Consider the following 25,969-nt stretch of genomic DNA (forward strand, 5'->3'; position numbering starts at 1 on the left):
GAAACAGCATTGAGGAGATGGCAGAGAACTGCTCTTAACTCTTCTCCTGATTTAAGGGAGCATTGACATAACCTCCAGCCCTGCTGCCCTTCTGTATCGAGAGGTTGCTAGAAGTCTGCATGCAGCTGATAGTCCAGCTGATAGGCATGTGTTTGCTCTCTCTAGGTTTGTATTTTATTCACCCTTTAAAATCCTAGTAAGGATACCAGTTAATGGCTGCTGTTTGGTTTATAAAGCAAACATGAAACAATTGACTGTATTAGGTCCACAGTGCTTTAGTGAGGTGTGATTAGAAAAACATTAAAAGTCTACTTAAAGGTGCTCCACTTTCTAGAGGTTTCTGAAATGTATCCAAGATCGGCTTGCAAAAGCAGAATATTGACATTGCCTTTATTTATCATGGACCTTTGATCCTGCTTCTTGTGGCTGTAAGTACATTTCAGCAACTTTGCTTGATGGTAGGTGAGAACAATCTCAGGGCTTTCTTCTTCCTGAGGATTCCCATCCTATATGGCAAATTAAAAGACATATGACAGACATGGATGGAGAGAGGAAAGGATGGAAGGAAGATGGAAAGGATGGAAGGAAGATGGAAAGAAGAAAGAGAAGGAAGAAGAGAAATGGAAAGAAAGAAAATGAGGAAAAGAAAGTGTAAGCTTTTTATAACCTTGATTTAACATACAGTATGATCCAAACTTGGTTTACAGATTGTTTCCTTGGGGGTTTATCATGCAGCTACTACAGAAAAACCAGCATGATCTGACTCAGTATGAGCTATTAAGCTGCCTGCTAAAAATATGAAAAGTTCACAATGACAGGAGAATCCAGGCTCTAACTGCCTGGAATGTGAGATTATAAAAAATGAGATTATAAAATATCACAATCCAGCTTGAAATTCAATATATTTGTTGAGGTTGCCAGCAAAGGCACAGAGGCTATTGGAAAACAGCTCATTCCCAAAAATTGCTAACAGCAGCCTTTGGGCAAGGCAAGAAGTTGCAAGTTTAAAATAAAAAATAAAAAAACTTTAAAAAAGGGTGTTCGATATCAGTCCGAAGTATTCAAAAATTGAAAATGTAATAGGAAGAAAGTAGTGAAAAGCCAGCCCAGGAGGTGTGAACTAATGGAACTGTAGCATCTAGCACTGATGTCTCAAAGCCAACAGGAACATTGTCCTTACCCAGCAAGGTCTTCAGAATGTACTTGCGTGTAAACCAGTGCCCTTGCAATGTCTGTGCTGCCCAGAGACTGCAGTATTTACAGGGATTTGCTAGCAGAAAGTCTTGGATTAGGGAATTTTATGTGCAATAAGCTAAATATCAAAGAGAGACCCGAAATGCAAGAATATTTTACCAGTACAGGTAAAGAATTCAGAAGTAACTACATTTTCCCCCTTCAGCAGATAAAGGAGAGCAAGCTCAGGAAGAAGGACAACTCATGCTCTGAAAAGGCTCTATCAGCACCAGGGATGCCTTAATAGCAGCAATCATTCTGTCAAGCAAGTCTGGGTCTCTTGTGTTGTTTGGGGTTGAGTTTTTTTGATTTATTTTTTGAATGAACAAAATCCCATTAGTTTCCATAATGTGGATGACACCTAATTCTTTCTGGACAGGCTAGCTACTCATGTTAGTGTAGGTAATCTATAGCACTGAAGCAGCCTTGTTAAGGTAAGGAATTAAACAAATGTTTAGACTGAGCACATGACTGAAGCATTTACTTAAGCAATTTAATACACTGAGGACAGACTAATGAAATTCAACTGCTCTTCATCCCCCAAAAGCATCCTCCATACCATAGATATGAAAGCAAATAAGATAAAAGGAGAGATGAAATAAGAAAAGAGGTGCTACTTACCTGTGCTATGCATTTTGTCTTCTCTAAGGAGCCGTTTGTTACTGTTCCTAAGCATGGTTTGTATTAAGAGTAGATCACAAATGACACCTAGGATGCAGCTGTTTACATCTGGCTCACAGGTGTTCGACTTGAGTTTGCCAGGAGTAGATGGATGCCTTAGAGGGACCTTTCAGGACTGAGATTCACATCCAGAGAGGAGAAAAGGGAGAGGGCCTTTACTGGTCACTACTTTTGTTATCTCCTTATTAAAGCCTCCTGTTAGAAAATAACTTGAACAGAAAAACTTGAACAGAAATACTGATCAGAAAACTCTCGTGATTTTCCTTTAAGGTAGTGAAAAGTACAGCAGTGAAAACACACAGAAATAGTTGACTAGAAAAAAAGAGACCATTAGCAATTTTGTATGGCAGTTTATGTAAAGCTCCAGCAATAGGAACTCAAGGTACAGCCTTTGGTCACTCTGGAATCACAGTGTGTCCCCTGCCAGAAATGGCTGTATTAGACTGAAACTCTATGACGTTCTCCCAGGGGCCTAGCAGTGTGGTTTTGAACACACACCAAGGAGCATGGCCACTCCAGATATCCCCAGTGCTTCCTTCTCTGGGTCTGTGACTGCTCTTTTTTCACTTCATATCCTGGAGGGTCAATTTTTTACATGTGTGGTGTTGTTCTCTAACTTACTCCTGTGACTGCAGTGAGGAGGCAGGAAGAGCCTCCCAATGAATCCAACACATGTGAAAAGCCCTCCTGTACAATGAAGGACTTAGTGCCTCAGTTTCCCTTAGGCTGAGCAGCCAGTCCCATATTTGAAAGGCTGTTCATCATCCTCTTCTCAAAGGCCAGCAGCCAAGCCTGACCTATCCAGACCTGCCCAGAGAGCAGGACTTTTGCCCACCTGATGATGTGAAGCTGGTAAAAAACCACGGGCTGCACCACCACACCTTGCCTGGGTTTTCCCACCATTCACAGCAGGAGAGAGAGGAGAGCCGGGGGGTGGGAGGACGCAGGGAGAACGAGGAGGAATTCATCCCCTGCACTACCAGCCTGGCACTTCCAGAGCCAAGGACTCTGGGGCTTCGGCAGGGGAACTTCAGACAATGCCACAGACACGGGTGTAACAAGGAGACCTTTGTGAACACGACTGCAATAGGCAGCACAGGAGAAGCAGTTCCTTCCAAGCTGGCAGCCTGGTATACCAAAGGAGGACAAGCAGCCTCCCCAGATCAGGGTAACACAACAGACAATCCCAGTACATCCCGCCAGCTCCCTGTCTGCAACTCTTCATGGGCTGCATGCAGCAGCTTGCTCTCAGATTTGAGAAAAAGAGAGGGAGATATGGGGGAGATGGGGCAGTGGTCAGGACCCATGCAGACAGAGGTTGGGCAGGAAGCCATAGCCAGGCTGCTGGGGGAGGATGCTCAGCTGCCCATCTGTGGGGTTTTGGAAGCCCCAAGGCACACAAAGGCTGACCTCAGACAATTATGAATTCAGGGCTTGGGCTCTCCTGAGCCAACAAGAGAAACAGGGAAAAAAAAAATACCCCAGCTTTGGCAGATCTGCTGCTTCCAGCTTTCCTGAAGAATTATCACAGAGCCAAGAAACAGTCCTCAACCTTCCCTCACACAAAGAGCTGAGGATTTTTTCCATGGGCTGGGTAAGATGAGGCACCCCAAATTAGCACCACTGGTGCTGCCACGGCCAAGCACCACCTGTGCATCATCATCCCTAGAGAAAGCATTGCAACCTCTCCTGAGAATGTACAAAATAAAGCCTTCTTATAGATTTCCAACCCAAGCATACTATCAAATTCATCCACTTCATGCCTGACCTTGCCAATCTTTCTATTTTCTTTTTTTTTTCCCCAATAAATTCAGGCTGTAGACACCTGGTTTACCCAAAAATACACCAACTTCTTTATAACTAACTTCACAGAGAGTTTTTCTTTTTAAATAACTATGTCACCAGGCCTCTGCTTTAACCAATATTCAGAAATCACATGTTCACCATCTGGACTGGCGGCCTGTACTTTGTTTTCAATTCCCATTGCAAATTCAGTAACCAGCAATGCCATCAAGCTGTCTTTAAAATATTCTTACACCTCTACCAGCTGCATGGGCACTATCATTAACGAAGCAACACACCAGATCTTTCATGCACAAGCCTGCCTACAGATGGACACATGTGCCTGCACTGAGCTTGCAACCATCCAAAGCATGTTACATTGCTGTGCCTTCAAATAGACTTTCAGAGACCTCTGGTCACTTGGAGGAGAGCAATGATGGCACTTATTTTGTTGGTGTAAGGCTGGGTTTTGCTTATCAAAGAAACTACTCTCACTTTACAATGAATGAGCAACCAAAATCTTACTTCACTGCTAAAAAACAAACCAATTGACTGACTCTACCCTCCATTTTTCATATACTAAACCCTAATGGGATTCACATGGAAAATCAGCAGGCAACCCCAGCCAGCATTAGGAGACCATATGTTTTGAAAGATTCCCTCCAGAATGTAATGTCCTAAATTTTAACTAGCCCCCACCTTCAACAAACTCATAATTAGAAGAAAAACAAACTGAACCATCCTTGACAAATTAACAGCAAGCAGAAAAAAAAAAAAAATCTGTGTGCAGCTCCTGCCACAATCGCACTCTCAGCGGTCCCACTGCAATCCAGGGAGCCTTTACATGCTCACCATGAAATGTGACACACAGTACACCCATACACTGCAGGACTTTTGGAAACTATGCAGCTGGACAACACTTATGTGCTGGAGTCAACTCTGCTGAACAATTAATAAAGGACTGTAGCATCCAGTTACCACGTAGAGAATATTTTTCACTGACCTCTCTCTCAGACCTCTGTCAGGGTCATCCTGAAGGGTGGCTTCTGATACAGCTCCAAAAGAAACTCTGAAAAGGAAAATTCTTAACTCTACTAAAGCAAAAATAATAAAAAAAAAAAGTTCTGGACTCAACAAAGTTCAGGCATTTAAGGCATAGTTTGATCTCTCTTCTGTCTAGCTGAGTGATGCTCCTTCCACATGGGCAGCCTGCAGGTCTCTTTGTCCCTGCTTTGCTTTGAAGGAATAGACATGTTTTCCCCTTGCTGAAACTCGACCTTAACCCTGCAGGCTGGAACTACCCTCTTTCTCTCAAGTTGACTGGTCAGCTAGTACAGCTGAGCTGAGCAACAAGTTATTGTCTCTAGCTTGTGTTTGGTCTGGAAGATGCCTCTGCTGCTTTCTGACTCCTGAGAAAGTGCCATGTGTCCACCAATTTGAATGTTTGGGTTTTTTCTTTTTTCAAATATCAACTGGTCTCATAAAAGATACCACATCTGCCTGTAAGCCTGGTGAATGCATATTATTGCACTAACCTTGCACACACTTGAACCCTTAGCTCCATGACAGGGTATCCAGAGCTGCTGTGGGAGAACAGTCTCATGCTTGTGCCCCGAACATGTTTCTTTGAGCCATGAGGAGCAGAGCTCAGGTGCTTCGTGTGCCCCCGGGGCCTGTATTTACTGAGAAGTGGAAGATGCACTTAAATCAGATAGAAGCAGCCACACATCCTGCCCCAAATAAATTCAGGATGGAAAGAAAACTCTGAGTCATAATTGTTATGTCAAATACAAAATCATTGTCCCCACTCCTTGGTTCATAGTGAAGCTCTGCCTCACTCCAGGGGCTGCCCTGGTTGTGCCTCATTGCTCTCCCCACCATGCCCATCCCTGTGGCACTGTCTCTCTCTCTGCCCACTCAAGGCATTTGCCATGGCCCTGAGCATAGCAAGGGTCACTCTTCACTTCTCAAGAGTCTTTTCTATAGAATAAGGCTTAAACTCAGAAACACAATATATAGAGACACAGTTCTCCACACTACAGCAGCACCTCAGAGACCATCTTTGGATTGCAGAGAAGAAATGCTACTAAAAAAAAAAAAAAAAAAAAAAAAAAAAAAGAGGTCTTATCTGAAGAATAATAACTCCTGCAAGACTTCCTTGGGTGTGTTAATGAGCTAAGGGTGTCCAAATATTTTTTCTGTGGGACTTGGTTGAACTATCCTCTTGTCCATTTCATTCATATTTTTTTAAGCATATTTTCTTCTTGGCCATAATAGCATAGTTTCACCAAATATTGCTCCATTTCCAAGCTGCTGCTTCACAAACTGATCCAAATTTTCCACTAATTCTCACTGATGTTGACAGTGGCATCTCCAGAAAGGTGCTGCTCTGTGATCTTTAGTGAGTCCAACAGTGCTGATTTTTAGTGGATTTTTTCAAGTTCTTCTCTTCCTCCACTCAAAATTTGTGGCCATGACATTTCCTGGGCTTTTGCAACTGAGAAAACTCCTGTCAGTCCTCAGGAAAGAAACCAGTCTTTACACTAAGAGAGACTGGGACCTGCAACATGTCTTGTCAGCAGAAAAGACTGAGCAGCTGGAGCTATGCACAACAGATTTCTCCTGGAGAAAAAGGAGAGATCAGCCCAGAGAGTGCACATCATTGTAAAAATCACAGGTGGTTCTTAAAAATGACTATGGGGAGGTTTCATACCTTGAGAAGGTTCCCTCTGAGGTGGGTGCAGAGGCAGCTCTTCTGCAGGCCCCAAAAGCTTCAGGGCAGCTGCATCACACAGGGAAATTGACAAACTTGCTTATCACAGGATGTAGCTATAAGAAACCTCCCCAGATGCTTCTTGCAAGGGAGGCACTTGACAGTGCTGCTTGGGGCAGGATGTTGTAGGTGGCACTGAATGAAGTTTTCTGCCATAGTTTCCCATGGAAAAAGGAGGTGAGGAGACAGAAGCTACCTCACCTCCCAGGAAGGATTAGAAGCTCCAGTTTCTTGCTGTCCAGACAACCCATTCATGCAAAAATAACTAGATTGTCACTTTTTGAATATTCATAAACTCCACGTGTCATGATGCAGATGAGAGTTAGGTGGGGAGTCCTGCAAACATGAGCCCTAATGAGTGTGCCATAAGCATTTTTTTGGCCCCATCACTGAGTTAGTAATTTCACCTGCAGCCCAAGCAACAATGCTTCAGAGTAGGTCATAAAAAAACAACTGGTCCCAAATCTTTCAGTTGCACCTGCAGCATGGCACTTTGCAAATGAGTTGCAGATGGTCAGTAAGACTGTTTGAATTTCTCTTAACTTTTCTTGCATGATACTCAGCCCCATGGGCAGCCCCCAGAGATGTTCAGCAGTTGCAGAGGACGGGCAATCCCCAGTGTGGGAGCAGAGTGTTTGCACCCCTTTTCTTCTGCTCCCTCCACCAGTCTGTCTTCATTTCTAGGTGATGCATGCCAAGATCTGTGTAGACGAGGAGACAAAACCCTTTCTTGGAAAAAAAAAAAAAAAAAGAAAAAAAAAAAGAGGAAAAAAAAGAAAAAGAAAAAAAAGAAAAAGCTTGCCTAATGAGCCATGAGCAGAAGTACCTGCCAGGATTGCAAGAGGGGAAAAAAAAGAAAAAAAAGAATGTCATCCAGTAGTCTTGAGAGCTGTCACCACACAGGCAGTGAGCTACCAGAGACGTGGGAAACATTTTCAGCCCCAGATCAGTGCAGGCCATGGCCATGCCAGGCATACTCTCTTCTCTTTGGCCATGCACTCAGAAAAGAAAGGATCCCAGTTTCTGACAAACAAGCCATGGGCAGAGTGCCAGCTGCCCTGTTTCTGAGAGCTGAGAAAGGGGAAAGGAAGCTCCTTGGGGAAAGGCTGGACTCAGGGATGTGAGTCTGCAACTGGTGATGGACAGACTTAACCCTTCCAGGGTAGCTCTTGCAGAGAGTCATGGGGACAACAAATGTGCCCAGGCAGGTACCAAAACTCACCAAAGTGACAAATTCTGGCTTGTGTGAGCCAATGAAGAGGATTTTTATCACTCTCTGCCATCAAAGGCCTTCATGCAGTAACTTCCTAGGAGGCAGACAGATAATTAATAATTTTCAACATGTTGCCAAAACAAAGACACAGCAGCAATCGCCAAACTGTCTCCAGACAGTTAAACAAAGGCACTTACCAAATTTCACATGGCAGTATTATAGTCTCCATAAGTCTTATGCAACAGGATAGGCAATAGTACCCAACTGCCTTTTAACATTCCTTATTCCAAAAGCTATGCATCAACTTGAAAAAAAAAAAAAATCAAGAGCCAGTTTGTGTAGTGCTGCCAATTTGCTTTTTTTCTACAAACAAATGCAATTGATGCTAAACTTCAGATGTTAATTCCTCTTCCCCCCTCTTCCCCGTATGATTGTTTCTTGGATGTTTATGGCATGCTTTGATTTTCTTACTTCTTTTATCCATCCACAGACCACCCGTCTGCTGCCTTACAGACCAGCACAATGTGTGTACCCAGACTGAAAAGCACTTTCATTTCCCTTCCAGAGCCTTAGTGTTACAAAATGCTAAGAGTTAAACTGCAGCTTTATATAAAGAAAGAGTATCTGTAAAATCCTAAGAAACTACCCAGTAGTTCACCTCCAGCTATTTATGAAGGTGTCCTGGTTTGGGCTGGTAGCAACCAGAGGGACAAAAGAATATTGCCTGCTTAAGAGAAAAATTAAAAACCCAAGCATTTTCTCAAATTACACATCCTTTGTAGCAATTTTGTACATGCAGGAGGAGACTGATAGAGTCTCAGAAGATTACACTGTGATTTACTAAGGCTAAGGAAGGAAAGGCATAAGAAAGAAGGAATAATTATAAATGGTCAGTTTGTCAGGCTTTGCTAAGGAACACGAGCCTCATGCAGTTGCTACAGCTATGAAGTAACTTGGGTAAGGGTTCATGCTTGATCCCCTGTATCATCCTACAATTAATCCAGTCCCCTCAGGCTTGCCCATGTTCCTGACCTTCAGCTCTGCTTTTCCCAGATGCAATGACACCAACTTTTCACACTGCAGAAAGTCTGCTCCAGGGGTGGCCCATACATTATGGATAATACTTTCTGTGCTCTGGTTCAGAGCCTCAGTGTTCACTGGGCAGGCAAACTTGCTGCTTGACCCTGTGCCCTCCTGCAACTACCCATTAAACCAACTATCCTACACATGAAATTATGAAATTATGAAATTATGTGGCTCCAAAAATAGGCAGTGGTATCTGTTTTGGAGCTGAGAACTTTAAACTATCAGGTGACTGAGCAAGGAAAAGACTGTTCTTCTCCATTAATATGAAAAAATAATGTTTAGGGTGGAAGCCTATGCAGAGTAACCTGGCCTAGAGATGCCCGTGCTCTACTTTTCTTCTAAAAGTAGATGATTCCGCTCTGAGTGTTGCCAACACAGCAAATTTGGGAAGAATTAAATCCCAACACGTTGCTTCATCCCTCTTTTTAAAGTAGATGATAGAAGAATATCTCAAATTACTATAGCAACAGGCTTAAATGATACTCTGGAACTTGTCAATATTTATCCCATGATCTAATAGTGGTTTGTTGACTGTGGTACTCTGCAAGGCTATGGCATTAAGTCAGAGCTTTATTCTTTTAACATATGGTCCCTAGGAAATAAAGTTTCTCTTGAGCTTTGTACCCTGCACTACAGTTAAGTGCAGCAACAGTCGAATTCATAAAGAAAGGTATTAGTTACCTGTCTGTGATTAAACCCCACAGCCTAGCTATGGTTTTAAAATTTATGGAAATAAAATTATAGACATAAAAATGGGGTCACATAGATCCAGATGAGTGTTAACAAGTGAAGACCTGCAAGAGTAATGTGTTATTTTACTATTATTATAACATATGTTTATCTTTAAAGAAGGTGTCTGTAAAAGGTATCTCACAGGGACTTAAGGCATGTGGGTAGGTGCAAGTAGCACAGATTAGGTGGCCAGGCGACCAGAGTAAGATCAAGGAAATTACATCATTCTCAAATTCAGAAAGCTCAGCAGTGAAACTCAAGGAAACAGCTCCACCAGAAAACATTTTAAGAGAGGTGAATGCAAGGATTTTTTTTTTTTTTTTTTTTTTTTTTTTTTTTTTTTTGGTTTGGTTTGGGTTTTTTTGGAGGAGCTAACTTCTTGTGCCTCTTTTCAAAAACACAGCACAAGTCAGCAATTCTGTTGGTCAGCTTATCCATTGCTCCCAGACCTATGTACAGAGACCCACATCTTGTGGGACAAATTCATCTCCCAGAATTGCATAGCAAATTTTCACTTGACTTATTTGCAGCAGCTTTTCTTCCTTTGACACCCCTTTTGCTGTTGGTTTGAAAAGCAAACTGTTTTTGGTGACAACTGGCTCATTGAAACCTGCCCAGTAAGTGTGTGCAGATCTACCCAATGGACTGGCCATGCACTCACTGCATGCTGCCAGCACTCCTGGCACTCCCAGAGAGGCTGCTCCCAGTAAGCCATACAAAAAATGAATGAATTTTGGGATGTGGGATTCACTAACTAAGGGAAAAGCCCGGTACTTGGATTTAGAAAGGATGAGAAAGACCACCTAGGGAATGGTAGAGCAGTCAACAGAACTTTGACACCCTGAAAAATAATCAGCTAAATTGTGAGACAATCAGTCTGGTTCTGTCAGAGGACAACAAGGGGAAAGGAAACAGCCCACGTGGATTTGTGAAGAGCAAATCATGTCAAACCAACCAATTTTCCTGCTCTGGCAGGGCCACAGGGCTGATAGGTAGTGGTATGCTGTAGATGTGGTATGTCTTGGCTTCAATAAGATTTCCACCAACGTGGGGAGGTGGAGCAGCACTTTGACAGACAAAACTGGAATTCACAGCAGTCCTGATCAAATAAAATAAAATGGGTCTGAAACTCAGTGAGACAGATGTGGAGGGCAGCATGCAGGAAGGAAAATGGGTGCCCAGAAGAAGGACAAGCTGGGGAGATGGACGGGGCTGCTGCACAAAGTGGTCCACGGACCAGAGCAAAGCTGGGAGCCAGCATGAATTGACAATGTGATACTGTTAGAAGAAAGGCAAATGCCACGCTGGGACATGCCAGCAAGCACTGTAAACAATTATTGTGTTCTGCTCTGCACTGAGGAGCCCGGAGCAGACCCCTGGAACCAGAGCTTGGCACCAGGCTCTGCAAAAGATGCAGTGAGACAGGAGCATGTAGGAAAGAGAAGCAAGAGTTGCAAGAGACTGAAACATGATTTATGGGAAAAAAATATGAACAAATAATTCATTTAGGCTAGAAAAAAAGTACTGTAAGTACAATTCAGAACAATTTAAATTATGAAATTCATAGACTTACAGGCATAGAGTGGCTACGCTGGGGGTCTCCAAGAGACTTCAGGCACAGAACTGGCAACAAGCACTCTGACAGAGGAAAAGCAGATACACTTGGACTTGCTTTAGAACATGGAATACTCCCACTGACCTCCCAGGACACCCTCCCCCCCCCCTTCACAGTCCCACCCTCTTCTTGACTGAGATCCAAACCCAGCAGTGCTGCCATCTTCCATGAAATCACTGCTCAGAGCTGACATCACTGACGAAGGTAACAAAGGGGACCGAGTCCTGTGCCCTACATTTCAACATCTTACTTTCTTAGGTCACGCTGACCCACCCAAGGGTGCCATGATGGGTTTTTGGTATACCAGGGTGGGAAGAACACAGCACAGCTGTCAGTCTTTCTGCCACATGGGACCCCAGGGGGGCCTAGGCTGGTGTGGAACAAGCATATCCTGTTGCAAAAGGAAAGGAGACAATAGGAAATAATTTCTGGCTGTGAAATGAAGGACATCTGTGGATGGGTGAGCTCCATAAAATGAGTGAATCAGTCAGCAGAGGAAGGTTGAAAAGGGGTCTATTGCTGCTGTTCAGGATGCTCCTCATATGAAAAGATCATAGAATCATAGAATGTCAGGTTGGAAAGATCATCCTTGTCCAACCCTTCTAATAGTATTATTTATGTGAGATGTCTGAACACCCTGCTGAGCTGAGACTTGAAACTTTGCAAAGTGGGGGAATCCACCACTTCCCCTGGGAGACCATTCCAATGCCTGACCATCCTCACAGTGAAAATTTTTCCTCTTGTGTTCAAAAGTAATCTCCCCAGGAGCGACTTGTGCCCATTGTCTTTGGTCTTATCCATGTGACTCTTTGTAAATAGGGAGTCTCCATCTTCTTTGTGGCTGGAACACATCAGATGCCAGTCTGGAGGGTGAGGATGCAGTACATTCCTCCCAGCATCACTGGCTGTGGGTTGCCTCTGCCAAATAACACTCATTGTGGGCTGGGAGGGTGAGGGAGAGACCGTGTGTGTCTGGCAGCTGTCAAAATCATGTTTGCTTGCTTGCTTTTGGAAAACCAATATCCTGCTTACTTTCCCAGTGCTTCACATGACACACCTCTCTGTGTGGGTCTTTTTTGTAAAACTATAAAGCAGCCATGAAGTTGGTTTACTTTGTTGCTCATGATTAAAATGATTAAAATGTTGCTCATGATTAAAAAAGCTTTTTGGCTGAGGGGCTGCACTGTCCAGACTGACATGTTTGGTGATTTTCTTACTCATTCACTGCACCTTGGCTGCCTTTATACTGTCCTCCAGCCTTCCCTCACCCATACATTTTTTTCCCTTATCCTTCTTGTGGAAAAATGTTTTTGATAAAGTAGTCAAGACTCCAGCCACCCTGAGAGGCCCTGACCCCCACAGATATCAGCATAGACACTTCAATGCCATAGGAAGCTCAGCAAGGCTGCATGGACCATCAAGGTCCTGGTGACAGGCTGAAGTCCTCACTTTGCACAATGGTACCCCTGGAAAAAAAATAATACATCTTTGCACATCACACTGTCAGGCATAGTTCCTCTCCCGCCAGGGTGAAGATGGGAAGTGAGATGCCAAAATTGTACCTTCAGCAATTTTGTACTTTACTGTGTTACTGTGAAAAGGCAAGAGCTGACCCCAATAGCAACTGCTTCTCTGCCGGTGGTACCTTTTTTATCTGCTTTCTGTATTTTCTGCTCAACTGATGGCCAGGAGGTCACTGCACTGGTTCTGTTGCTACTGTGCTGGCCAGTCACACCAGGCTGCTGGCATTTTGATGGGACTTGCAGGCAGCAACACAATGCAAATAAACGAGAGAAACTGCACTCCCCCAAGAGCCTAGACTTTTCTGGAATGAAAAATAATATTTTTTTTTTTATTACTTTCTGTTTTTTTCATCCATTTGGTGTTTCCATACTGACTTCCTGAGAAGCTGTCCTCTGTAGTCCAGAACTGAATCTTCTTGGAGAGTTACACTGCCCACTGACAGTGGTCCTGCCCAAGGCAGGGGTAAACCTTCCCCATACCCACAGCACAACTCACACCAGAATACTCAAGATTTTCCCTGAGTCCCCCTAAGCTCTAAATCTGCAGAATCAAAGACATGATCCTACCCAGGGCAGAAATATCTTTCCCACCAATGAACAGGATTTAATGCAGGTCTGCAACATTTCTTAAGTTCTGCAAAGCATCGTATTTTAAAATAGGACACCTTTCTGGGACCGTGCATCCCATTTGGATTCCCTTGAAGGATTCCCATTCCTACATAGAGAAAGGCAGGGAGAAGTAATTTTGTATAATAATTTGAGTTAGCAGGGACCTCTAAAGGTCACCTAGTCCAAACCCTCTGCAGTAAGCAAGGTCACCCTCAACTACATCAGGCTGCTCAGAGCCTCATCAAGCCTCACCTTGAATATCTCCAGGGATGAGGCCTCAACTACTCCCTGGGCAACCTATTTCATTTTTCCACTACCCTCGTGGTAAAGAAATTTTTCCTAACACCCAAGCTACATCTACTTTTCTCTAATTTAAAACCATTGACTCTTATCCTATAACTGCATGCCCTTGCCAACAGTCCCTGTCCAGGAGCTCCAGGGAATTTCCTCTGAATTGAAAGATGCCCTCCCTGCCCTTACCCCCATGACTTCTTCCTCAAAGAGAACAAGCAGAGTATGAAGCCAGGATTTCCGAGAATGGAAAAGGAGCATGTGATAGTGCTTTTAATGTCTGCTGCTTTTCCATGCCCTCCTCTGTGTTTGTTTCCTGGGGCTTGTACACAAGCAAAGAAAAGATTTTGAGTAACTCTCTGAAAATCCTCCTCCACTGTGCCCAGGAAACGTTCTGTGGGACAAAGAAACAAAAGGCACTGTGGGCTTCCTAATCAAAGGAACACTGTCCAGCTTGGTCAAATATATCCATGATGATAGAGATCACAAGAAGACACAGAAAAACAGCTCAGTTATTCTAATTAACACAAATGCTGACTCTCACAGAGTCCTTACCTCCGCTGACTGAGGTGCAAAGTTGTACTCTCCAGGGGACAGGAGTCTGTACAGCTGCTTTAACAGTCCTGGCAACACCACTGTGTTGATGTTCTGGGTTGTGAAATGCTGTAGTTGCTTCAGGCTTAGTGGGTTTGCTTTGCTGTGGCATGACAAACACTGGACTTCACAGTCTGCTATACAGAGGAAGCATACAGAGGCCCAGTATTCTGCAGTTGAGGAGCTCACCCTGGGATGTTCATTAAAATGCCAGAAAGAAACATGAAGTTGACAGATTTATTCATTTGTCATTATAGGAGTCTTTTGTTCCCATACTGGCTTTCAAATGCAAGGCTGACACAGACAGGAAAGCGCTGGCTCTTCAACAACCTTATACATTGCAAATTAGAAAAATAAATAAATAAAAAGGAAATTTTACTGAGGTCAACGTATGTTTTACCATTGGTCTTTGTACAAGAAACAACTTAGATTATGTGCTGCACATAAAATGTTATTCTGTAAGAGAACATGTGTTATGTGTTTTCAATACATAACCTCAGGACTGGACTCTGAAAGTCTGTTGCATAAACTCTTTTAGGTAAAGGCATATTGTGAGGTGGAAGATTTAAACATAATTAAGTGATATCATTAAAAATGATAGTTGATTGCAACATTGAAGAACTTGTTCACTTCGGGCCTACAAGCCAGGTAGCCCTTGCATATTCCACAGTTCACACAGCTGCATGGGAAGTGGAGTTTACACATCAGAGAAAAACTTTCTCCCAAAGAGGTAGCAGACACTCATGCCTTCTTTCTTTTTTTCAGTCTGATATTACCCTAAAAGGATGAAAAACTATAATAAACATATACTATATGCTGTCAGACTGAGATTTTGTGATAATCTTGTATTTTTAATTATATGTTTAAGATTAAATGCTATGTTTTCACGATGTAACACAGGGTTCCAGCTTCATAATACTTAATTACTTGTAATGTTTCATTCCAAGCACAATAAGCCACTTTGTTTAGCCACAAATTATTATTTTTTCAATATTCTGTTCATCCAGAACTCTTAGGATATTCTTATTTTGGGACAACCTGAAGCAAACTGTGTTTTCATTCCACCAATGTTTTAGTACTGCAAATGAACTGAAAAAACCCCACCTTATTAGCCAAGTTCTAGTTGTAGATCCCAAGCTCTCTCTTAATCCTTCTAAGCCTCTATGTGTTTTCTAGCAATTGGGGGTGTTTCAGGCAGAGCATATGTGTACATGGATCTGTGAAAAAAATCCTGGCACAAAGCTTTAGTAAGATGGTAAAAGCTTCTTGATTTGTTTTGCTTCTTCAGTACCTGACTGAAATGTGGGTGAGACTAACTTAAAGAGGACTTAAGAAGTATATTTTATTTTAACCTTGGATTAGAGTTGATTCAGCTAATGACATATAAGCAGATAAAAATTTGAAGATATGTTTCTTTTTGGAAAAAAAAAATCTGGTCATTGTTCTAGAATTTTTCTTGATGCTATGGAGTTTTTATCTGTCATTTTTTACACCTACCTGTTGAGTGTCAGACAGTTTCAGTCCTTAAGGTTTTTCTATAAAGAAGTAGTCATTTACTTATGTGCATGCAACAGAAGCCAAAGCCAAAACCAAAACTAACTGTCCCCATAACAAGAGACACATTGAATTAATGCTGGAGTAGTTCCTCAGCAGGGGAGAAATTCTGGGCCAGAGAAGATCAAACCACATTATTAAGCAAATCTTCCTTTCCAGGTGCCCCATGGTCATTCTTTGGCTCTTATAATGTCCCCACTCTCCCATCTGTCCCATGACTGTAGCATCTTCCAGAAAAGCAAAATGTAGGTAATTTTCCAATCCATCAGCCCCAGCAGTCACATGAGAATTGAAGCAGCTCCAAGGCTTTGTTAAGAAGCTAATAAGCACTAGGTTAGGGCTCTGCTTACCCAAGGTTTACACACAGCTCATCCACAGCTTGTCTTTGCATCTAGGGCTGAGAGGAACAGCAGCCCCTGTGTGCCCATCCTTCCCCCATGCACTGGCAGTGTCAGACCATTGCTTTGTGGAGCAGGGACTCTCATAACTTCAAGAAGCAGAGAAAGAAGAGACCAACATCAGTGCAGAGTGCTGTAAAACCTGGCCATATAGAAAAACACTCCTTAAAAACCAGAGTAAGGCTGATGTTAAAAGAAGCAGCTTGGAGGATGGTTTCTGTGAAGGGGGGCAGGTGGGAGTAAGAAAAAAAAATTAGGTTTGGCAATGTCTTACCTAACCCTTGACTACTCCAGAGCATGTACATTTTACAGGGTATTTTGTATGCAAAAATGGAAAGTGAAAGATAAGCAGTTCTAAAGTGCTGGTGTCTGGCAGCATCTGTCAGGAGGCTGTCTGAAAGGGATGTCCATCCCACCCAGGAAGCTCTGCTGGAAGCATAGATTCATTCACTAATCCCTTTCACTAACAGATAAAAACAAGTGCTGAAAAAAACCACCATCGTATCTCCTAAATGGTGATTCTGACATGGAAAATACCTGATATGTGTCAGGTATTCCCACACAGCTGACATTCCCTGAAACAGATAACAGAAGGAAAGTAACAGATTAAAATGTGATGGCTGAACAAAAATTTAAAAAATAAAAATTAACAGACATTCGTTTTCCTTATCTTTTTACAAAGCTGCTTTCATAGAAGTTACTTCCTCCAACAGCCTGCAAGCTCATGCTTGTATGGAAACATGGTATGGAAGAGTGCTTTCCTTTCTCTCTGTCACAGCTTCAGTGATTGTAAGGGAAGCAAGAGTCTATTTTCTTTTAACCCAATTCTTTCTCTAGTTTGACTCTGAAGCTTACAGGGCTAAAACATCAGCATTTGTCTTCCATTCACTTCTGCCTTGGCAGCATCAGCTGCTGCATGACAGCATAGGCTCCCCAGTGAAATATGGTTGTGGCTCTGAGTTCACTATCTGTCAGACCCAAGATCCCATTTCAGCTACTAGTAAATTCATTGGGAGATGTGTCAAATGTATTGGGTGAAAAAAAATTGCTCTATTTGTGTTAAAAGTAAGTGAGTATAATCCTGGTTTTATAAAAATCTCTGGCAAAGGTCTTTATGTCTTCTGATGGACCAAGATTTGTCTTTCTGTGTTTTTTTCTAATGAGCAGACAGCATCACTCAAACAGGAATTTTTCTGTCCTTAATAACTCCCCTCTTAGGGAAAGTCCTACCCGCATCCCCAAAGTGTCACACAGCTGGACACAGGTAGGGAATTTGGGTTTTTGTTGATCAGGCAGGAAATACAATTTGTTTTATTGCCTCAGAATTTTGTTGGCAGAAGAAAAGCCATGTTGCCACTCAACTCAGCAAGCCCAGCTTTGAACTGATGCAGCAAGCACTTAGAGACTTCTTGGAGCAGAACTGCACATTATCATTTAGCTGGATGAAAGCATGAGACAGAAGAGTTGTTCTTGATTAAAAACAAATACTAGCACGGAAAGAGAATGAGTAAGGATAAACAGATTAAGTGTGATATGTCTGAAAACTTCCCACAGTATAAAAGCCACATGTGGGAGTCAGGAGCCTAAAACTAAACTCCTGACAGTGTGACTTGAGGTTTTCAAAAGAGGCACCTGACACAATCTGAGTGGGAAAGTCTGAGTAATGGGCTCATTGAGGGAGGTTCTCGAAACGTTCCCATGATCCACACCTTCTTCCTTCTGCTGTGCTCATCCAAACAGGAAAACACCACTCAAGGGTCAGACCAGACAAGATGACTCACATGTCCCTCCAGCCCTGTTCATCCAGAGGAGTCCCTGTGCAAAGCTGATGCAGCTGTGGGCAGCCCCATTGTAGCCACAGCCTATTCAGTGCCAACCCAAGCCCCCGCAGGCTGGAGCTGCTATAAGTGGTAAGATCAAGCCAGCCGACCAGCAGCCTCCCTCTCCCCATGCTCAGACAGCTACAGACCTGTACCATGAGCTCAGGTGTGGGCAGAAAGTTTTTTGCAAAAACTAGCAGAGATATTTTAGCACCCAGTCGAAGAGTAATTGCAACAAGCAATTGCCTGGGACAAGTAACAATTAACACAGGGCCTTCCTTGGAAAAAATAAGCTACTGGTTACTGTCCCTGTGGTTGTCATTGTGGGCTGTAACCTCAACACCCTCACAAGCACAAAGACAGAGCTCTATGTTTCTAAGCAACATCACTCTTACACTAATTTCATTGAACCCACCAAATTGTGTTCACTTGAGGTCATCGCTTTTTGTTTGCTTGGCGACGCTGCAGCCTTGGCTTCCACAAAGAGCCTGCACTCCTGACAGGAACACGGGATGGCTTTCCTGCTGCTGGGCAGCCAGTGGGGCAGGCAGCATCCTCAGGTCCACATCATTCACCACCTTTTGCCATGCAGATGGCATTCCCACATGCTGCCCTTCCTCCCTCCTTCGCCCCCTTCCTCTCTCCCTCCCTTCCTCTGTCCCCAAGACTCCCTGGTACCCCATGGGTAGCAGAAGCCCAGTGTCTCCTAAGGCTTTACAACACACCACTTGCATTGCCACTCAAACCACATTTTCCTGTAGCTGCACAATCAAGCAATCACTTACCCAGACCAAACTCACCGGGTGTATGTTGTTTTAGTTTGCAAGTCCCTCAGCTCTGCTATTTTCTTCCCAATTAGTCTTCTTTATGGACCCAAACAGCATCTTCTTATATTCACTGAGAAAGAAATAAACCAGATACAGACAAGGTACATTTATTAGTGACTAGGAAATCCTTAAGTTTTGAGCTGTCACCATAACACTGGAAGCCAGATCCCTGCTTCCCACAAAGGCCTTTCCAGAGGGAGTCCCTGCACAGCAGCCCAGAGCCTTTTCCTCTCCCTTTGGGAACACACAAGGAGTGACACTGCAGATGCTCCCATAGTCACCCTTGCTCCTGCAAAGACCTGCTGTGATCATGGAAGAAAGTTTTCCTCAGGTGAAGCATGTGAGGCCTGTACACAATGGGTTTTTTTGCAAGACAAAGTCTAAATTAACTCCAGTGATAGAAAAACAGTGGGGAGATGAACCCTGAGGGGCCATTACAGCTCCCAGAATACTTGACCAGCTACATAGTTTTTCTCTTTTTTTTTTTTTTTTTTTTTTGAGGGGGACTGTCTACTTCATCTGTGTCTGCACCCATGCAGTACACTTCACCCATGCCTGGCTGCTGTTTTGTTAACCCCAGAGTCCAAGCTGTGGTGCTTGGCAGGATGCTGCACAGCCTTGGGAAATGCATGCAGTGCCAAGGTCTATGCCCCATGGCAAAATCAGCCACTGCTGTCAGCTCTCATATGCAAATTGCAAAGAACAGATTTGTTATCTAAAGATATCAGCTATCCCATGTCAGGCATGACATTAATAAATTATTGTGAAGGGAAGCTTTTCCTCTTCTCCCTCTGTGGAGGAGCTCTTCATCCAACTCTGCACCACGCCAAGATGAGGTAATTTTTGGCTCCTTGCATTTGAATTATTTGAGATAACAAACTCAAATGTCTTAGTCATCCAAATGCAAAACTGTAGCTCTTTGCTGGTGTTACATCTTCATTTTTACTCTAACTCATGCTCTGTGTGTAAGCATGTGGGTCAGCAGGACACAGAAGCTGCTCTTATGTGATGCAAGGTTCCTAGAAGAGATGTTGTGGAAGGGTAAGAGGTGCCAGCAGGATCAAATGCACCATCATGAGGTTTGAGGATGACACAAACCTGAGTGGTGCTGTTGAGAAACCAGAGGGATGGGATGTCATCCAGAAGGACCTGGACAACCTGGAGAGGTGGGCCCAGGTGATCCTCATGAGGTTCAACAAGACCAAGTGCAGGGTCCTGCACCTGGGTCAGAACAACCCACACTATCAGTACAGGCTTGGGGATGAGGCTTTAGAAATCAGCCCTGCGGAAAAGGGTCTGGTGGTGCTGGTGGATGAAAAGCTGAACATGAACCAACAGTGTGCTCCTGCATCTCAGAAGGCCAATGGCATCCTGGGCTGCATCAAAAGGAGCGTGGCCAGCAGATAGAGAGAGGTGATTCTGCCTCTTTGCTCTGGTAAGACCTCACCTGGAGCCCTCAGTACAGGAAGGACATGGATCTGATGGAGCAGGTCCAGAGGAGGGATGCAAAAATGATCAGGGGGCTGAAACACCTCTGCTACAAAGACAGACTGAGGAAGCTGGGTGTGTTCAGCCTGGAAAAGAGAAGGCTCTTGGGAGACCTAATAGCAACCTCCCAGTATCTGAAGGGGTCCTACAGGAAGGCTGGAGAGGGACTGTTTGCAAGAGCCTGTAGTGATAGGATGAGAGGTAATGGTTTTCAGTTAGAGAAGAGTAGATTTAGATTGGATGTTAGGAAAAATTTCTTTACTATGAAGGTGGTGGAAAAATGGAACAGGTTGGCAAAGGAGGTAGTTGAGGCCTCATCCCTGGAGATATTAAGGTGAGGCTCAACACAGCTCTGAGCAACCTGATAATAGCTGAGGGTGTCCCCGATTCCTGCAGGGGGATTGGACTAGATGACCTTTAGAGATCCCTTCCAACTCAAATTATTCTATGATTCTATGAAATTCAGCTACTATCAGTAACATTTCCCTGCAGTGCCCACACAACTGTTCACAGAAGGATGTCATTATTACAAAGGATAACCAAGAAGGACTGACAGAAAAGAATGCTAAGTTTTGCATTCTAAGTAATCATAAGGTAGCTGGTGGGTATTTCTGACTGGACTAAACATTGGGGGGGAAAAAAATTACCAGCTGCATGCTCTATCTGTGTGAAATGGCCATGCTCAGCTCCACCTGGGGCTGGATGCCTGTGGCTCTTTACAAGGGTATCCTTTTAGGTTTTAAATTTGGGAGCACAATCAAATGTTAGGGATATGCAGACAGGTCATCATTGAGTCAAGAGTTATTTCACATGCCTCAGTCATACCTGTTTATTGGGGCTGGGTAGTCAGGGAAAGAGCTTCAAAGGTTTAACTATTAGAAAAAGGGAGCATGATCTTTTTACAGTATATGCTGCACATGTAATCTTCTGATACAGATGAGTGTACCTTCCTCAATGCTCTATCACTGGTATTCACAGCTGTATAGAACATTTTAAAATTCTTTTTGTTCAAGCTTCAAAAAATCCTTCTCCTTAAAAATAAAAAAGAAAATAAATTTGAGTTGCCTAGTGTGAATAAGACCACATACCTCTCTCATCTTAGTCATGATGGTCATCCGAAGTTTGGAATCCAGAAAACTGTCAAATTAAGAAGACAATAAAGCCAGTTGATTTACTGCTGGCTTCTGTTGATTTATCAAATCAGGCAAAAAGAAAAAATAGAACTGTGAAGAATTGTTCTCCTGAAGACAGAAATAATCAGCATCAGGAAAGGAGTTCATTGAAGGTACCCCTCACAACCTTTCTGGACAATAGTTATTTATAAAGCACATGGTCAGAGCTGTGGTGCTTTTCCATCATAATCATCTTTTCCCATGGTGGTCTCTCTCATAGCCTTTCATTCTCCTTCAAAAACACATCAATCCATAAATTTCAAATTCTTGAGCTAGCTGTGGCTTCACTTAGTGTTGTAATTAATCCATCTATTGTCTCCAAAAGAAATGGTATCTTGCAAAATGAGCTTTTTGTCCCACAAAATATTTGCCAGGTTAGCTTTACAGAGAACTGCGAAGTTACTTGTTTATTTTATCAACAAAGGCAGTGGTATAGTTAGGTATCAGCTCAGATTTATTTTAGCCATATAAATATGACCCAAACTGTGTCTGTGTGTGGGCACACATGCACAACCACACACATGAATGCACTGTGCCTGTATGTGCACATATTTATGCAAAAACATAGAACATATTTCCCTACAGCTACACCCATATACATCAAACATTTGATTTCATCACTTTTTAATTTACTATTTCACCACCGGACAAAAGTTTGCAGATGTTGAAAATCAGCTAAACTCAGAAGAGAAGAAACTGATGGGTGCTGGGCAAATTAAGATGCCTACAGTTGGTGAGGAAGCTGAAGGTCTGTGGGGTTGCTGCTGCCAACTCAATGTGTTTGTGATAGGGAGGAGAGGAGATGATACACAGATGTGCCCCATCACAGAAATATTAACAAATCTGAAAGAGAAAATTCTTCTTCCAACAGGACAAGGCCACATCTTATCAATATACTCAACCAAAATTGTCCTCTGGGGAAGGTCTTTCTGCTATTTCCCAGTCCGAGATCTCTTGTTATGAGATAGATATAAGATTTTATGACCAGCTAATGTAGTCCAGAATGGTAAATGCCCATATTCCTCACTTTCCCACCATTTCTTTTTTCTGTCCTAAGGAATCAGAACATGGACAAATCCCACTGACGTAAATGCTGTGGGGTAGCAAGAATGTTTGCCACCAGGCCATGCTCTGGAATGGCAAATATGCAAGAATTAGCATCTATAACTCTCCATAAACATTGAGGTTAATCTCCAGGGTTTACAAGAGCCTTTAAATGTGTCTTAATAGGACAATATGCTATACACAGGACCCATCCAACACTTCACATATCAGCAAAGTTTACAAGAAGGTAAACTGAGCTGGGGTAATAGTTCAGATGTACAGCCAGGGCTCTGATGAGAATCCCAAAGGCAAAGCAATAAATGGATTTGCAAGTATAATACCTTCCCAAATGGCAGAAGAGCATTCCAAGTCTGGCAGCACAGTTTGGACAGAAGAGTTATGAGAATTACATTGTTCTCCCTCAGACTCTGAAATCTCAAGAAATGGCTCAAATCAACACACATGCAGTGCAAAATGATGGGCGGGCTCAGCCCTGCACTCTGCCAGTCTCACCCATTTTTGGACAGACCTCTGCTCCTTGGGTATTCCTGCTGAGGGATCCAGTGCTGCTCACAGAGTTTGGGGCTGCTGAGAACAAGTAAAGGTGATTAGTGAAAACTGAAAACTCACAAACACCTTTGTGGACACTTGCTATAGGTAAGGAAGACTGAAGCCCTAGATAAACCTGCTTTTCTACACTTAAGACAAAAACTTCGTTCTAGTTTCCTAAAGTCAGGTGAGATTAATCCTGGCCTGGACCTCTGCCAACCAGAGCAAGCCATCAGCCCCAAGTATGCTTTGGCTTCATTTTGGAGAATGATTTCTAAGATGAGTGGTCTCAGACTCATCATTATCATCCAAAAGACTCAAACAAAGGGCAGCATAAGCCTTTGCTAATAGATGACCAGCTTCTTTTGAGTTAGCTTATTATTTCTGTGCATTTCACCCAAAACTGAATAACAAGAAAATAAAGCTACTAATTTCAAGAAATTACACATTTCAATTAAATCAATATGAAAACCAGCCAGACTATTCTAGCAAGTGTAATGAATTATTTGGGTGTTCAAAGAAGAATGACCTCATGTTTCACTTCTTCATCCTCCTTCTGATTTTCACAGAACATTTGTCCAACCTCAACTCTTTCCATGCCTCCGTAAAGACCTGAGGGGACTCTCTGGAGGGATCCAGCCAATATCTGAGCTTCATTTGCTATTGTCTCTGTTTATCACTTAGCACAACCCTGTCAGAGTCCGGGTAGAATGGCAGTAAAAAGATGATTGCTTCATTATAATAATTCAATCTGCCCTGAGACAGGCTGTTTCCCATGCTGCATGAGAAACAGTTAGAAACTTTTATTTCATAAGCAAAATTACCACTGGCCATTTTAAAATGCCAAGAGCAGCTATCATTAGACTGTGGTTCAGCTCTGCTCTCTGGCACAGGGGCTGTGGAAGGTGGGGAAGCGTCCATCTCAGGATAGAAGGAAGGTCTCATGCTGGAAGAAAGGGGTGGAAAGCAAGTGGGGATCCAACCATTCCTTTAGCACAAAATCAGAAAGTTCAGAAAAAAACATGTTTCTATACTAGGAGAAGATATTCTATAATTGCTCGTAGAGTAAATTAGGAACTATTTCTGCTCCTTTAGAGACAAAAGCTTGACCTCATTGATATTGCTGAAATCTGGCAGGAAGATTCCCAGGGCTGGAATGTTCAAATCAATCCTTATTGCTTATTTCAGGAGGATCATCTGAGCAAAATCTGAGGAGGCCTTGTACTCTTTGTGAAAAAGGTTTGGGCCACTTCCAAGTTTGTAGCAACTCAGGAAGAAATGTTCTGGTCTTGTTATGGAGTAAAGCCCTCAGCAGTGCTGTCTCTGATGGTTACAACCAGCATGAACTCCAAAGCCAACAAGGAAGACTGTGTATAGTTCACTGGATTATTATACACAGGGCCAAAGAAAACCTGCATCATCATGGATGCTGCAACCTGAGTAGTTGGAGAGACCTCCTGTTGCATCTACCAACACGGTGACAGTGTGTCCAGCCATAGAGAAGACACAGCATAACCTAAACACATGCAGTGTGTAACATGTAGTGTGTAAAATCTCATGTGTAACTATGCACTGGGTTTGTTTCTTTACAGGCTGCCAGCTGACCAGCCAGTGGGATGCAGCTGTGTAGATATCAGCCCTCATGGTTGGATCATGGATGTTGGGATCACCATCATAGAGCCCCAGCCAGGACTGGGTATTTTGAAAAGCCCAACTTCAGAAAACTGAAAATGGAAGAATTTAAGAAGAGAAGTGTGGATGATTGACAACTGCTTAATGACATCAGAGCAGTGACAACTTAGATTAATGACTCCTGGCTTGTGAGGAGTGAATTTCACCACTAGATGACTGCTGATGTCTGATGCAGCTTGAGCCTGGTCAAAGTTTTGTTTATTGGGCACTGTTCATACGGACTCTTCCTTGGATAGGTCCTCTGATGATGTGTGAATCTGCACTAAAAACTTTAATCCAGATAAACCACTAACCAAAAATGAAAAAGTAAATTAATGGTAGCTAATATGGATTACAAGCTGTAAATTACAGCAGTATGGTAAGAAAAGGATACAAGTAGAGATCTGTGGTCAGTAGGAGTTTTAAAAGTATGTTAACTACAAATGGGATCATCACAAATGTACCACATTGCTTCTACAGGGACATGCTAAGACTGCCAACAATAAACTCAAAGAAGTTAAAATGTTGAGTAAGTATTTTCCCCTTCTGTTGGAGGAAAGCCAGATAATGCATTGCATCTTATGTAAGAAAAGCAACCATTTCTTTTACAATAATAATTTCTAAACTTAGAAATACTTAATTGGCAGTTCCTGAATAATTTATATCCAAGAGGAAAAGATGTTGACTGAATCCCTGCTGGTGATTTTGAATACTTGGAACACTAGAGAAGCTAGAGATGGAAGAAAAGATAATATTGTACCAGCCCTTCAAGACAGTACCTAGGATGACATGAATAAATATAGGGCCATCAGCCTGAACAAAATAACAGAATGGTTATTTTTGGACTCTATTAAGAATTAAAGGGGGGTGGGGGAGGAATAGAATGAAATTGAAATTATCACATATTTGTTATAAACAGACCCTATCCAAATAATTTTATAATTCTGGAGCATGTACAAGTTTAACTGATAAAGGTTATAGTGCTGGTGTAAGCCCAATACTGTTGGGCTATTTTACCAATGAATAGGTCCTCAAATAAAACCATCTTCGGGGAAGCAGCCAATCTCATGGACTGGGTTCTTAAATATTCACCCTTTAACAACCATTCCCTGCTGATGGCTTTGACAAACAAGACAAAGACCAGGAGAGACTGGTGAATGGCAAAGATGTCACAGCTGACCTGAGAGAAATCCAGTTTTCTCCATAACTGTGACAAAGCGCAAGGAAAGGACAGAAAGGACAGATTTACCAAGAGAAGAGATTGGTGATTTTGAAGAGATTTCCAAATTCTACTAGAAAGTCAGCTGAACAAGT

General features: G+C 42.8%; 1 protein-coding gene and 2 long non-coding RNA genes across 9 annotated transcripts in view; 1 reads left to right on the forward strand and 2 right to left on the reverse strand.

The window, feature by feature from the left end:
* The window catches only part of NDP (norrin cystine knot growth factor NDP), a 41,141-nt gene extending 35,547 nt beyond the window's left edge, over positions 1–5,594 (reverse strand). For 5 of the 7 annotated variants that reach the window (XM_071751514.1, XM_071751492.1, XM_071751521.1 and 2 more), the window contains exon 1: positions 406–504. The gene's annotated coding sequence lies outside the window, so the exon portion shown is untranslated. Of the gene's footprint in view, positions 1–405; positions 507–1,854 lie in introns of those variants that run through there. The other 2 variants (XM_071751508.1, XM_071751503.1) reach the window with 2 other exon arrangements.
* LOC139799481 (uncharacterized) lies at positions 483–25,478 on the forward strand. Its single transcript, XR_011727294.1, has 3 exons — positions 483–651; positions 17,825–17,994; positions 24,577–25,478. It is a non-coding gene; the product is annotated as an uncharacterized lncRNA (long non-coding RNA).
* LOC139800107 (uncharacterized) lies at positions 7,270–14,183 on the reverse strand. Its single transcript, XR_011727714.1, has 5 exons — positions 14,094–14,183; positions 11,074–11,138; positions 7,880–7,986; positions 7,692–7,772; positions 7,270–7,540 (listed from the first exon to the last, which is right to left on the reverse strand). It is a non-coding gene; the product is annotated as an uncharacterized lncRNA (long non-coding RNA).
* Positions 25,479–25,969: the final 491 nt, after the last annotated feature.

Source organism: Heliangelus exortis, chromosome 1 (genome assembly GCF_036169615.1).
Source record: "Heliangelus exortis chromosome 1, bHelExo1.hap1, whole genome shotgun sequence".
Taxonomy (NCBI): Eukaryota; Metazoa; Chordata; class Aves; order Apodiformes; family Trochilidae; genus Heliangelus; species Heliangelus exortis.